The sequence below is a fragment of the Cricetulus griseus genome, chromosome 3, assembly GCF_003668045.3.
Source record: "Cricetulus griseus strain 17A/GY chromosome 3, alternate assembly CriGri-PICRH-1.0, whole genome shotgun sequence".
NCBI classification, from domain to species: domain Eukaryota; kingdom Metazoa; phylum Chordata; class Mammalia; order Rodentia; family Cricetidae; genus Cricetulus; species Cricetulus griseus.
The window spans coordinates 142,386,453-142,402,873 of NC_048596.1; the positions used below are offsets into that span (position 1 = coordinate 142,386,453).

At 37.3% G+C, this 16,421-nt stretch overlaps 1 protein-coding gene across 1 annotated transcript in view; it reads right to left on the minus strand.

Moving 5' to 3' along the window:
- Luzp2 (leucine zipper protein 2) overlaps positions 1–16,421 on the minus strand; it is a 367,538-nt gene that overhangs the window by 60,757 nt on the left and 290,360 nt on the right. The gene's annotated exons all lie outside the window — the stretch shown is intronic.

Here is a 16,421-nt window from a genome sequence, read left to right on the forward strand (position 1 = left end):
CATGGTTATGTTAGTCCAGACTGATTTAATTCTATCTCACTTACTGCAATTATCATGCATTTGTTTATATATTTGACAGCTTTTTTTGCTTCAATCCATCACTAAGGGAGTATTATTGACAACTGTGTCTTGTGTTTGTTTTGTTGATCAGTAAGCCAATGATTTTCAGAATAGTGCTGAGTGCACAGGGCATGTTTAGTAAACATTTCATCAATGGGAGAGCAGGTGAGCAAACATGATTCTAAGCCACGTGCTGAAGTAGGAAACATGCCTCTCACCTTCTTTGCTACTGAACCACAAGACTGACAAGTACTCAGTATGAACTTGTACATAAACATCCTAAGGAAGCACATCCCTCCTTTCTCTGGCAGTTATTAGACAGTAGCTGTGTCCAGGGTAATGGTTACAAGGATGGATGGCTTGTTCACGTTAATGACTAGCATATTAGCATAACAGATACAACCCACAATGTTTTATAGATTTTAGGACTAAGTCAATTGGGTTATTTCTAAAAGGTGTTTTATTTCTTATATGAGAACACTTGGCTGAATGTCAAGATCATGTCTATTTGTGCAAATCTTTCTGCCATCAGAAGAATGGATTTAGTGAATTGTTTGGGTCCTGTATAGATCAGCAGCTGTACTGGATGCTTTTCCTAAACACTCCTCCAACATTTCTGCTTAACAATTGAATTTTCTGGAGGTGACACACACTAAAGCCCCTGTCCACACACCAGTGTGTCAAATTCCTACTCTTCTCAATATGCATTTTTCTTGAAAATTAATTTTTATGGTTGTTAGTAGAGAAAAAATCCACAACAACAATGAAAGAACCACAGAGTTCACTTTGGTTTTTATTCTTTCATGACTCTGAAAGTGAAACCAATGGAAACAAAATATGGTTGAACTGCTTATAGCAGCTATGCTAACCACAGGGAGGGAGGTCTTAGACTATGAAGATGCAGAGGGTGGGTAGTGTAGTGCAGGTTTTCCTGTTATGACAATGCCACCTTTTATGTAGTTGTATTTAACAAAATTTTCTTAAGAACTTCTAATTTTGGCCGGGAGGTGATGGTGCACACTTTAATCCCAGCACTAGGGAGGCAGAGGCACATGGATCTCTTTGGCTTCCAGGCCAGCCTAGTCTACAGAGTGAGTCCCAGGGCAGCCTCCAAAGCCACAGAGAAACCCTGTATCGAACCCCCAAAAGAGAACTTCTAATTTTTGTATACATTAAATACTAATCAGTGAATACAATTCAAATAGTAAGAAATTAACAAATATAGAGCAGTCAAATATAAGGACATCGAGAAGAGTGGAGGACAGCTACAGGGTTTTTTCCCTTCTTGGCTGTGTGTGAAAATAAAATAAAATGGTGGGAATATAGCCAATTATTGACAGTAGGTAAGGGAAGTAATTAGGTCTCAGTTTTAAAGATGAAGATTGTAAAATCCATATTGCAAATCTCTCACTTTTCAGTCCTCAGAGTTTTAAACAATTCTCTGAAATGCAGTTGTTTGAAGAGACCAATCACTTCACTTGCCATGAGGAATTCTCAAGACCGTATTCTTTGCTTCCTGTCGTTTATAGTATGAGCATAAATAAATTTGGGAATTTTTACATGAAGGTACAACTTGAAGATATGGTTGCCACACTCTGGATACTGTGAGTGAAGGTTAATCTTGACTGACACCTTGGTAGGAATCAGAATCACTTAGGAAACATACCTCTGGAGGTGATTGTATTTGGGTGTGTGTGGGGGGAGGGGTGCACATTTCCAGAAAGGAACTGAATGTTGGGAGTACAACCTCATGGACTGGGTTCATTGACAAGACGAAGTGGGACATGAACATTAATGTCTCTGCCTCTTGATTACAGACAGAATGTTAGGAGCAACCTGACTCTCCTGATGCTACACATTCCCCACCATAGTGTAGTATAGCATCAAACTGGGAGTCAAATAAACCTCTCCTTTCTTTTTTTCCTCCATTCCACATAGAGGGATAATCCCTGAGCCTAGAAACCTCTCCTTTCTTAAGCCTATTTCTTCATGTGTTTTGTCATGTGGTAAGAAAAATAGCATTGTCTGTTCATTGTAAATATCAGTCTCCTAGAATCTATTGAAAATTTGAGAGTTCTCAAGTTAATAACATAAATGCACTCGAAAGCTTTTAAAAGCAAGAGTAAACTAAACCGTAAATAATAAATGGGAAGAACTAATCCAGGAGATGCACATTTTCCTTGGTTTTGATGGTGTTTATAGAATTTTACAACAATGGTAAAGCCCACTGAGAATGTGGGAAGCATCATTCAAAACCACTTCAGGTTGATTCTAAATATAGGAAGCAATTATTTCCTATGGGCCAGTAAATATGCAAATTGTGAGAGTTAAACATATTCAAAAGAAACAGATCCTGTCCCCTGGGATTCTGTGCTGTGGTAAGAGGGCGGTTCCTGGGTGGGTGGGGCAGCTGCTATGAAAAAGCCTGCTGTCAAGTTCCTCTTGGGATTTTATTACATTTACTGTGGCACAAAAAGATGAAGAGTCTCTTTCTATCCTATAGAAAGTAACTCCTAAATTGTATTCCTGGATTGAAAAGGCTAGTTCAATATTTTTTGAGGCCTAATAATGCAAATTTTATTTTTATAGTTTAAGTATGTTTTACTTGAGCTAATTGGGTCAATGCCTAAAGCTACAACAAAAGATAGAAAGTCATTGGCGCCTAAGCAGAAATCTACAAATAACAATCACAAACTTGGTTGAAACAATCCTAATGGATTAGACTTAATTAAATGCTTATTATGAGAGCTATCAAAAAGCACAAGGAAACATAGTGTAAAAGTCTTGGCATACCCCTACTACCCCCACACCCCAATTACTTGCCTCAAGAGTATAGAAAAGATCAGTATTTTTCGAGGCTTTGGCTTTTCTTCTCTAACATGGAATAATGTCATCAAAGGACTTTGGAATACTGCATATGTGCCAAAATGTGGGCTACGTGGAGGAGCTGACTACTGCCATCATCCCCAAAGGTGACACATGTTGCTGACAGCACATAAGGAAGGAGGAAAGACAACATAGATGAGTCTTTAGAGTTCACAGCCTCAGGATCTTACTAGTGTGTGGCATTTGGTGCCTGTGTACCTCATCTGGAAGCCTTTCCCTAATTAAGATGCACCTGTGCAAAGGCAGTCAAAGAGTGAGCATTTTATTGGTTTTATGCCAGTATGATGCCGATGCTGCTTCACTGCATTCCAAGTTAGTGCCAGGGGACATGAACTTTACTCTATCCCTCCTGGACCAACAAAAGGTACTTGGATCCAAGCAAGTTTACCTGAGGTAGTTCATGAAATTGCCATAGAAAACAAAGAAGATAAATTTTTCTTTCCCCAAAGTCGGTATCAATCCCGGAACCTCTAGCATGTATGCCAGGTAAATGCCACTGAGCTACGCTCACAATCCTTTGGAAAGCTTCTTGCTGAAGTCTTCATTAATGGATTTTTCACAGTTGTAGGAACATAGGAAGATAATTAACTAAATCCTTTATGAAATTTCCTTCTTAATAAGATAGTATTAAATATTTAGATGCATGAAAGATTAGTCCTTGGGCTTAAATGTGATAAAAAAAACACTCTGAAAGAAAAAAGAAAGGCAAAATTCTGATATGCATCGTTTTCTCTCACTATAATTTAAAAAAATATTCATTTTTGCCTTTGAGACAATTATTTGGAAATTACCACTGTAATTTTGTTTTGGTTTTAGCAAAATCGGCTTTTCGTAACTCAATTCATTATCTCAATAGCTTCTACAAAGGCAAAAAGAACTGTTCATTTGTCTCATATGCTACCAGTTCCCTGTCAGGGAGGTTGCAGGCCTCAAGCAGTGCCCAAGAGGAGACCTGTACTTACTTTCCTTGCCTAGAGCTGGCATGCCCTTTAATTTAGTTGGCCAGGATTTAGTATGTAGTGATCTTGGTCTAATCCAAGGTAGTGATGATTACTTCATTAATAATGCATCTCTGAATATGGGAAAATGCTTTGTAATGATTGCCTTTCTATGTCTTTCATTTATCCCTTCATTCATCTTTCTATTTATCAATTCAGCTGATAGTACATCATTCATCATGATTCTTTATATTTATAAACCATCCACCTCATTATCTCACACTCTTCCCCTTACCTGCCCACATATACATTCAGTTAGGTGACTCTTGTTGGCTGCTCTCACCAATGAAGCTAGTGAAAACATCGCATTGCCCATTAAACGGGAAATTTTACATTATTAAGGCTATCTCAAGTTGGACATAGTAGGATTACTACTATAATCCCAGTTCTTGCAAGTTTGGGATAGTGATCTGGTTATATGAGATCCTCTTTAAAAAACACAACAAAAACTTCCATCGCAACAAAATCAATTTAAAAAGTTTGTTGTAATTAGTCAAGTGAAAAATGCCTGTGAAGACATTCAATCGCAAGGAAACAAACTGCAGGGAGAGCTAAGATGGGGAACAGAAAACCAGAAGAAAGTGGGACTCCATTTCCAGTATTTGGTGTTAGAAGAATGAAGAGTTTGAAGGTAGTTCCTGGATAGCCTTGGAAGCTACATAGAATCTGGCAGTATTTGTGTGAGAACTGCCCCGGCAATAGAAAAATAAGCAGTACAAAGTGGTCTGATTTGGAATTTAAACAAAAGGTTGCTCCATTCACAGTGTGGCAAACACATAGGATCCTGGAAGTGCTTGGAGAGAGAGGGGTGGGTCTGAATTAGCAGAAGAGGAGCTTGTAAGAAGCATTCTAAGGAAGGGCTCTAACTTTCTGAGGTTATAAATGAATGTGCACTGCATTGGCAGCATTTCAAAGATCTTACTGTAGGCTTCTGAATTTCAGAATAAGTATGCTCATCTGCTTCAGTCCTTCCAGCTTCCCCATTATGGAAACAGTGGGGAAGAGTGCGGAAAGATGCAGAGAGGATGCATGTTGACAGCCAGTTGTACTTCTAATCTCTAGAGCTGGCAAATAGGAGCCTATTCAGGAATATGTTGCTCTTGCCAGTGGCATCTGGCAATTAATGCTGAAATGTGGCTTCCAGCTTGCAAAGAACTGAGGATTTCTCTGCACGGATTTAAAGAGAATTGGCGCTCACTCAGTTTTCTACTACACTGTACTAAAAATCAACTATGTATAAATGCAGTTAGAAATAATGTGCATTAAGACTAATACTATCCATGTCAACCTTCACACAAGTTTAGGGAAAGTTTACTAAGTAATAAAGTTAAAGCTGCTACTCTGAGTCCAAAACAAAACAAAAATAACAACAAAAAACAAACACTCCTCCAAAACCCAAACCAAACCAAAATAACATCAGAAACAACAACAAAATGAACAAAACATAACACCTGACCAATGCAAGCTTTCAGCTTCAGCGCCAGGTCCCAGACTTTGCCAAATGTTACTCAGGTCTATGCGTTTTTATTGCAGAGTAGACACTCCCTGTATCCTCTGATGCTCTAGGACCCTAGACGATGCTACTCAATCCACTCCAAAGCTCTTTCCCCAGTTTCTTTACCTTCATAATTAATTCTTAGTCTAAGTGAAGGGCAAACCTGTTTTTCTTAGAAGTATTATGGAAAGGTTCCAATCAAAACACCACCTCATGACAACCCCGGAGTGGTAGCTGTGGTTCAGAAAATTGGAATAGACGAGTATTAGCTTGACTTCATTAAATAATCCAACAGAGAGGAGTGACTAGCATTCACATGGCCATAGTGGAATGATAAAAGAGACACTAAGCTGGGAGGTCAGAGGCATACAGAATGTGACATATTTTCTCTAGGAGAACAGACACAGTCTGAGAAGATGAAGCCTGGGATATAACAGACAGCAAAAGGAGTGAATCATTGATATTCATTTGAGTCTCTTCTGAGTATCCCACAGAAGTGTAAGCCTCCCTAAATTTGGATCCAAGCCTAAGAATTTGTATAATTTGATCAAAATTGCTTGTATATTTCACATTCAAAGTACTTATGTCCTGTACATAGCATCAGACACACAGCTTCCTCATGGAACTCTACTCAAAAGTGGCATGAGGTCAGATTCTGTGACCCAGGAGTTACATGGCATGTGGGTGAACACTACTCAGGATGTGTGTCTGTTCTATTCTCAGCCAGCTCCCACCTCACTCTGAAACAACTAGATACCAATAAAGAAAATCTGAGTGATTCACTCACACTTGATACTATGCTTAAATCTCTGTCCATTATTGTTCTAAGCCTCTCAAAAGTCTGTAAGAAGACATGGGGGTGAGTTTCCCCAGAAACAAAAGGGGAAATAACATTGAGAAACATTTAAAAACCTGACTTCACAAAAAAATACTTTTCTAACTTTGAAAATCACATGGGGAAAACATCTGGACAACAGGTACAACTGGCAATGAACTTGTACCTGAAATATGTGTAGGAACAAGTTAGTGTGATAATAAGATATGTTTAAAGGAATAAAACACTTCATCATATTTCCAAAGAGTTGATACTCAAACACAACGGAAAAGAAAAGTGCTTATCACCATTAATCCTCAGAAAATAAAGTTATAATATATGCTCATTACTATGAATATTGAAGAAAGTCAACATTTAAAACAACTGACTTGCCAAGTTATCAGTATAAAACATGTAAATTTTACTCAGTGAAGCTTATTTTAATACATGTGTATCTGAATGTTTTATATATACACACACACTATATGTTTATGTACACTTATGTACATAAGTACTTTGATTGTGAAATATGAAAAGCAATTTTGATCAAATGATACAAATTCTTAGGTTTGGATCCAAATTTAGGGAGGCTTACACTTCTGTGGGATGCTCAGAAGAGACTCAAATGTTTATATATATATATATAGTGTGTGTGTGTGTGTGTGTGTGTGTGTGTGTGTGTGTGTGTGTGTGTGTGTGTGCCTGCGCGAGCACATGTTGGGGACAAAGCCTATATGGTAGATTATTAGAATATGGAGTAAAGAGAATGGCACTCTGAGAATGGGAAAAGAATTCAGGCCTCCACTCAGCAACAGATGATGCTCCAATAAAGTGTATGTTCAGATTATTTCCTTAGACATGGCCTGTATCCAGTCCAATGCCTAAAACACCAAATGTTCTTGAGAAACATTTATTGAATTGTTCAATTTCACATTGATCTACTTGATGAATTCACATTTGTTCACTAGTTCCATAATTTGCACTTCAAGTTTATGATTTATACATTTCTTTTTGAACAGAAACTAAGCTCCAAAACATGTAAACAAAATTATATAATTTACTTAAAAATGCACATGACAATACTATCAAGTTTTAAAAAGTCGTCCCATTTTTAAATAGTTAAGTCTAACTGTGGGTATTAAAGAAAGCTTGCTACTATCATGATACACACACACACACACACACACACACACACACACACACACACACACACACACACACACTTGTTAGAGCTATATGTGCATTGCATTGACAGTCAGCAATAATGTGTCATAGCTTCTCCACACATAGATGCTGAAGGAAATTAGCTTTGTACATTTCCCTCATGCAGTGAGAGGGTTCATATGTCTTGTACTGTAGTTTATGAATTAGATGTTTTTCTCTCCCATCAAAACACAAGAGTAACACAGTTTTAACTCCCCATGCCTAATAATGAAAGGAAAAGGGGGACCATGTGTCTATTTCATTTGCAGATGTTAAATAAAACAAAAGAGAAAGTAAACTGGAGGAAGTACACATGACAGCTTGCATTTATTGAAATGACTGTTAGGTTCATCTAGTATTTCTGTAGTATAGTGGTAATTTCAGAAAAATCAAAGTGAAATTACACAACTCCCTCAACAGGAGAAAAATCTAGAATTTGACCTAAATTCCAGAACAATTGATTGCTGATATTATGAAAAAATAAAGTAAAAGTTCCAGTATTTTTGAGTAACAAAAGCTAATGTTTACTCTGCTTTACATACTAAGCAGGAGAATGAGTTGATAATTTAGTTAAATTTATTCATTATATTCTCAAAATAACTATTTGATGGAAAGGCTATCATTATTATCATTTTGTAGATGAGAACATAAATGCTCAAATCCATACCATAACTAGCAGGATATTGCACACTCCAGCGTGATCAAGAGTCCCTGCTTCTAAACACTGAGCTGTCTTGGTTCCTTTGCAGGCCATTGATGAAGAGATTGGCCCAGATCTAAGTGAAATAAAAGCTTGGAAGACACCTAAGGCAAGTAAGAATGTCCCTGGATACCACCCTATGTGATGGCTATTTTTGGCTGTCAACATGACATCTGGAATTAATGAGAATCCAAGCTGATGGGTACACCTGTGAAGGATTTTTATATTTATTTATTTATTTATTTATTTATTTTTGTTTTTTTGAGACAGGGTTTCTCTGTGGCTTTGGAGGCTGTCCTGGAACTAGCTCTTGTAGACCAGGCTGGTCTCGAACTCACAGAGATTCTCCTGCCTCTGCCTCCCGAGTGCTGGGATTAAAGGTGTGTGCCACCAACGGCTGGCAAGGATTTTTATTAATTAAATCATTGGAAGTGGGAAGACCCACCTTTAATTTGAATCTTTTGAAGTGGGAATACCCAGCTAATTAAAACTAAAGATTAATTTTTTAAGTTTTTATTTAAAAATGAAGACTAAGATGTGGGCCACACTTTCTGGTGCCAGCCTATGTAAAGTACATGGAAAAAGAGAATTTACACTTTATTTGCCTGCTTGCCCTCACTCTTGCTGGCAAGTCCATTTCTTCACTGGTATTAGAGCCTCCTGAAGGATTCCAATGTATACTGAAGACCAACTGACAATTCAGCATTGTGGACTGAACAACTACTGGATTTGTTGGACTAGCTGGACCAAAGCCTGTAAGATACTCGAATTAATCCAATGTACACACTCGGGTGAGTTACTGTGAAACATTACAGAACTATTAGAATGTACAATGTCCTGTTCATCTAGAGAACCTTGACTAATACACCCTATCACTCAGGTTATTTTCTCTTTCTTTAACAGTCAAGTATTTAGTTTAAATGAGAAAAGTTTCATACTCCATTGAGTATCAATAAAATTTCCATCCTCATTAAATTTCTTATTACAAAGATGTAAGAAAATATGCTATTACAAGGTGTTTTGTTCTATTTTTTTGGCTACAAGGCTTCTATGCTATCGGTTGTCTTTCTCTCTTCCTTTGTCTCATGCACATCCTAATGTCAAAGACTTTTGAGTTTAGCATGCTCTCTTGCTCAGTCACTGCTCTTGCTTTTGTGTTGTGTATTCTGAAGACCCTCTCTTCTGGGTACTTTTAATATGTAATGAGTTATTGTGTAATACCATGATTTTAGCGTGCCATGAGCACTAGCATTTAATTTTCCTTCTTCAGCACAGTGACTCCCTCTTCTGGGGTAGATGCAGAAGTGGATTGCTGGGGATATGAAGTTCTGGTTGAAGTTCTATCTATTTATTTTCATGTTGGTTCTGTTTATTTTCTTTTACCATGTAGAATCTCATAAGGGCATTTTCATGCTTGTATAGAATGAAATATAGTTCAGGAATATTTCCCTGTACTGTGCTACCCTTCCCTCACTCCCTGGTTCCCATAGTCACCCCCGGAGAGTCTTGCTGCCAATGTTTCAGATTTTTGAGGATGGCTCATGTTATTTTCCACAGTGTCTATACTAATTTATAACCCACCATGTGTGCATCAGAGTTCCCCCCTCTCTCTGTTCTTCCCAGTAATTCAAATATTTATATCTTAATGACTCTTCTTACAAGACGGTTGAGAGGAAATTTCTCTAATGCATCATCTTGCTTTATATAAGTTAAAGTCATCATTCATGCGTATATAAATATGTACAATTATTATGTATCAATTGTAATGACATAAACAGAGGCTGGGGAGGATACTTAGTGGATAAATTTTTGGTTGTGAAAGTGTGAGGACCAGATATCAGAACCCTCAAACCCATGGGTGAACATGGCAATCAGCTATAATCCTAGCATTAGAGAGGCAGAGATAGAGGATCTCCAGTCAAACTAGCTGGTTAAACTAGATACAATTGACAAACTTCAGATTCAGCAAGAGGCCCTGCCTCCTATCTAAAACTCTAGAGCCATGAAGAAGACACTTGGCAACCTTGGGCCCTTACACATATGCACATAATAAAAATAAATGTTATAAATAAAATAATATCAAAACTGTGATAGTAGGTACAAGTTGGGAACTGCTAAAGAAAGAAATAAACCAAAACCACTGAAGCATGGGAAGCAACTGTGGGTCCAGGTTGTTGTTAGCTTAGTCCTCTCATGGTCTCAAACAATACAAGTCCAGAAACCATATCAAAGGAAAGACAAACAAGAGAAGTAGGTTCATCACCAAATGATGATTTGTAGATGCTTGTAGATGCTTGATTCTTTTCCCATCAAAAGAGTATAATTACATGCATATCAATTCCCTTTTTTCCATAGATAGCTTTTAAAAATATGTCTTTCTCAGTGTTCCTCTTGATTACATTTCAGCATCTCTCCCTAACCTCTGTTCCGACTCTCTTCATGACCACAATGCTTTTCAGTACTTCAGACCACTGTTCACTAATGATGCAATGCCACACTATCTTCTGGAGAGGATTTCTTTCTCAATACAGACAGTACTCTTTCTTCCTTCCCCTTTAGTTCCATCATCATCATCATCATCATCATCATCATCATCATCATTATTGTTATTATTATTATTTCTTCTCTATAATTATTGTCAAGCACCTATGCAGAGTTGGTATATAATTGGTATATAGTTGGTCTCTAATCCAAGCCGATCCTCGGGTGAAGCTAATTTTGGGGCATTAATAAAATCCCTGATTAACAAATCTTTTTTATGATCCTTCACACTACAAGTAGTAGACAAAGTGTTTCAAAAACATTTAACTATGTTTTATTAAAATCAATAATTAGCTGAAAGTCCTGGCAATCTTTATTTTCTCTAGTCCCACTAAAATGTATCAATTTTATTAGTGAAACAAAACAATATAATAATAAATAGAAGTACTGTTATATAACAACAACAAAAAAGAATTTCATTCAAGGGAGATGATGTAGAAGATAATGTGGTCCTAAGTTTGAATTGACTTGGAAACTTCTTACTAACTAGTGGTATCATAGCTTACTCAATGTCAGCATACAACATGGCTGCATGCTTGTGATGATTTTGTGGGAAATCTTGCACTGCCTGCAGGATACCTGAGGATGTGTCATTAGGAAGTAATACTCCACAATAATAATATACATGGCTATGCTGATGAATGCATTCATGGCACAATACATATTAAATCAATTTCCTACCTGTACCTAAAAATGTTTTTGTATAAACTGCAGAATGTGTTATATTGGCACCAGCATCTTGTATCTCAAGTTTGAGTAGGGATCTGTTTTCTCACAATGACTGAATCACATAAAAGAAAATTTCTGTAAACTGTCCTCATGTAACCCTGTGACAGTGTTCTCTTCAGAAAGCAATACCAGTAAATTAAAGGAATTGTTAAAATGAAATGCATGTAATTCAATTTCAAATACTGGTTCTTTACCTCTGTCAATGTTTAGGGAATTCTAAAAGTGAGGAAAATAAAACAATTAAATACCATTAGAATTGATTAATTGAATGTCTGGGACTGTTAAATTTAAAGTGAGTGTCATAGATTTTGAGAATCAGTTCTCAAAATTTGGTTTTTTGGAAATACAGAATGCTAAGTCACATCCACACCTGCTAGATTAGTTTTTAATATGTAAAATTTGTAAATTTTCAATAATATATCTTGGTTTAGTTTTCCTATAGAAGGGCATTGTTATTAAAACACCCAGAATTAAACCCGAATTCTTAATTGCTATTGATGTCTTGCAGCCCAAGACACTGAAATTCAAGCAGCATACAATTATAAGAGTTCAAATAAGCCATGCCATTGATATAATAAAGTGTGATTACTATTCTCCACAATGTATTTAATTTAAACAGTTTTTATATAAGGAGAAATGGGAGGTACTGTAAGACAGAGCTGGTAGTTTCTGCTCTACAAGAAAAGAATTCATAGGGCTATTTTCAATAATAATAGTATTTCAGCAGACTTTAGAGATTTTATGAAATAATTTACTAGTCTAATCTTTATAAAAATTATCTAAAATAGAATAAAGAATGATATTGAATTATTATAGTAAGGTTTCTCTAACATACTAGATATTGAATTTAAAGGTCAATTATTCTCATAGAGAATTGAATTAAAGCTAATGGAAAAGGAGACAAAAATAATATAAAATTTCAAATGTGTTTCTGGACAATTTCAGTTGCAATTGCATTAAGAAACTTCAATTATTGGGCTGGGAAGATGGCTGTGTCAGTAAAGTGTCTGCTGTGATGTATGAGGACTTGAGTTCAGACCCCTAGAATTCATATAAAGTATCATGGGTAGCAGCAGGTCAATAAAGCCAGCACTGAACAGGCAGGGTTAGATTCCAGAAGCTCATTGGCTGATCAGCCTTGTTGTATAGAAGAGCTTTATGTTTAATGAAAGACCTTGTACCAAAAAGATGTTAATTCTTGGAGGGTTTGAGGCCAATACAGGAGGAGAAAGAGGAATGAAAGGCCACTTACATTAAGATCATTTGATAATGCCTCAAGGAGTCATATTACTTCATATTTGAAGTCTGGCCACATGAGCTGAAAATGCCAACCACAAGAACTACTACACAAACTCCATTAATAGGTACAATAAACCTCCTTTAGATTAATTGGTCAGGGTAGTCCAAGTGACACCAGAAACAATATAGACTATTGATATAGTCCTTGGTTGCTTCTCATAGGTTGAAGGTAAGACCCTGTTGCTGTAGACTTATAGTAGTCTGTCTCTCCTTTTTATACACTGCTATAAATAGTGTCTGTTACTCAGCTTTTTATGCAATTAAGCAGCAACTATCTTCTTTTTCGTTATGTATAGGTTAACAAACACCCTTGTAAGTGAATACACAACATGAAGGATAGTAGAACTAAATCATAGATGTTCACAGATGTAGGTTTTGCTTTGTTTCTTTGTTTTCAAAGACAGGGTTCCACCATATAGCCATTGGCTGTCCTGGAACTAACTGTGTGGACAAAGCCAGCCTGGAACTCACAGATGTCTGCCTCTGCATCCAGAGCACTAGGTTTAAAGGGACGCACCACACCCAACTCCAATATAGATTTGAAATGCCTCTGGTCATAACAGAGGACAAGCATCTAATGATGCTGCCAAAAGAGTATTCATAGGACAGCAATTTGTGCCTGTCATTTGAATCTGCTTTCCTCACAATTAATATAAAAGATAGTCAAACTAGGTACTTTAAAAACTATATAATGTGTGAAATCCCTGGATGTTTATGGCTCTTTCACTTTATGGTGATAATAAAATTTAAGTTCAGAATAGAGACATTACTATATTTTTTCTGTATTTCAATTGAAGATAAGACCTATTTGAGGGTTACTAACTACAAGAACTGAGAAAAAAATGGACTTTTCCTGGAGAGTAAGTTCAGGGTGCTCAACTGTGTGCCTAAAATGTGCTGTGACCTCTAGTTTACAATTTCAGGAAAATAAATTAAACATGTCTGACTAGGAATATTGTTTAATCTTCTGTGTACTAAGAAAAACTAAGATGATAAACATTTATGAGCATCCTCTGCCACCACAGCATGACATTTGACCTTGGGGAGCTTTGCACAGCTCTGGGCCTGGAGTATCTCCAGACAGTTCCTGAAGGGAAGTGCTTTCCCCTCAAGAGGTTCATGATATCTGACTGCTCTATTTGTATCAAGGAAGAAATAGGGAGTCACCTTCATTTAGTATGAATTAAAGGCCCTTTTCAGGGAGAAGACTGCTTGGGAGGCCAAGCCATAAACTTAACATGATGGACCTAACAAGAATATGTAAAGGTAAGCAAAAATCCCACGCTCAACCCACCCTTCAGACCCAAAGGGCAGTATGCTGCCAGCATTACTGTCTTTATTTTGGCTACCTTCTGTAACATTCAGAAGTTTTGCAAGCTTCACAGCTCTAACTTTTATATCACGTCTCTACAACAGCTTTCAATTACCACTGCAATGACGAGGCAGAAATGATCCAATCCTATCAGGGTTGGGTGGCTCTTACAGAAGCATCACGGCATAAAGTTTAACATTTGAGTGCCATCTAGAAATGAGTTTTGAAAACTATATCATTTTTTGGAATGAGAGTTTGAGGCTAGATGGAAAGTCAACAGGAAAGAATGATAGGGCTATCAGCAATGTCCAGAATGGACAGTCTGGAATTGGGGAAAGCACAAACATAATGAAATTGATAACATTTTAGAGACTTAGAATTGTGCTATATACTTGTAGTCTCACTGTTACTTAGACACACTTACAACCACAAAAAAATCCCTCTATGCAAGCAAGGGTACTGAGAATGGAAGAAGCCAAGCTTACACACACACACACACACACACACACACACACACACACACACACACACACTTACTTCCAGAATGTATAAACTTTCAAAAACTTAATAATAAACTGATCTGTTTTATAGTGCTCCATAAGGAAAAAAATTGTCACCTTAGAGTGCCAAGTACTTTCAACTGAACAACACTGGGTGAATCTCAGATATTCTCTATGTGAACTTGTCCAGCCTTCTTATCTTTCCCACAGTGAATCACAGAAACTAGTTCTTCCTCAATACAGTCATGACATTGACCAATAACACCCTGTCCTCCTCTGTGGTTCTTTGGAAAGCCTACTCACAAGGACAGGATCTGACCTACAATGGCTAATTTTAGGTCACAGTCACAACATTCCAGAGGTGACAGGCTAAGCCTAAGTAGGAGGTCATGCCAGAAAAGCTGAGAGGGGATGGATGGCACAGAAAAGTCCTGAGAATCTCCTTTGTCAGTTATGACATCTTGTTCTTTATTCAATCCCACTTACAAATAATTGTTTATTCTCTACTGAAATTATTCATAAACAGTGACAGCTTTCTCCAGATATTTGGAGTTTCATTTCTGACAGGTCCAGATCTTTTCTTAGGGCTCCAGATACTGTGGATTAAAGGGCACCAAAGCAAAGGGAGGAAGAGCATTTATCAAGATGTACCAGAATCATGGCTAGATAAATATACCTGTTGGCATAATCAGAACACTTCCTCTGATTCTAAAGTCAAGAGTAAGCTGGAGTGTACCACTCCAGCGTTTCTCACTGTTTTCAATAGAAACCACTTCACCCCCACATTTAGTAAAATATTTATATCTTAAAAGTAATTTGCAATTTTTACTTACAGTGATCATTACAGTAAAAACATGTTAAGAAGTAAATATTACATATAATTTAATCTTATTTTACTGACATATTATTATACCTACTTATAAAAGTCTAAGTGTTTATCCCAGTACTGCAGGAAAAAAGCAGATAGAAAAAGAACATAAGTCAATGACTTTACTCTCTATCCTTGGGTAAGAATGAATGAACTGTAAGTAATTCTCATAAACTAAATTACAGAAAACAGAATGTCATATTGTTTTCAAGATAACAAATCTGAAATGAATGCCATGGGTTATCTTTTGTCACAATATTTTTGTACACTGTGAAGAGTGTTGCTCTCATTGTTTTAATAAAGAGCTAAATGGTTAATGGCTAGGCAGGAAGAGGTTAGGTGGAACTTGTGGACAGGGAGAGAACATTCTGGGATGAAGAATGGCAGAGTTGCTAGACAGACAGGAGGAGCAAGACATTCAAGTGGATAGGTAAATGTCATGAGTCATGAAGCAACATGTAATTGATAAAAATGGGTTAATTTAAGTTGTAAGAGCTAGGTAGTAATAGAGGGATATTATAGGTTCGAGCAGAGATCTGGCACTAGGGAGAATTCCAGAGATCTATAAGGATGATACCAACTGACAATCTACGCAATAGTGGAAAGGCTACCCTAAATGTCCTTCCCCTATAATGAGACTGATGACTGCCTTAAATGCCATCCCAGAGCCCTCATCCAGTGTCTGATGGAAGCAGAGGCAGAGCCCCCTTAGTGAAACACTGAACTAAACTCTGGAACCTGCAGAGAAGGAGGAGTGAAGAGCAAAGAGGTCAGAACCAGGCTGGTGAAACCCACAAAAACAGCTGACATGAACAAGGGGGAGCACATGGAACTTAGACTGATGTCTGGGAGGCCAGCACTGGACTTACCCAGACCCCTGAATGTGGATGTCAATGAGGAGGCCTTGGCACTCTATGGGGCCCCTGGTAGTGGATCAGTATTTATCTCTGGCGTAGGAAAGGACTTTGGGAGCCCATCCCATAATGAGGGATGCTCTCTCAGCATGGACACATGGG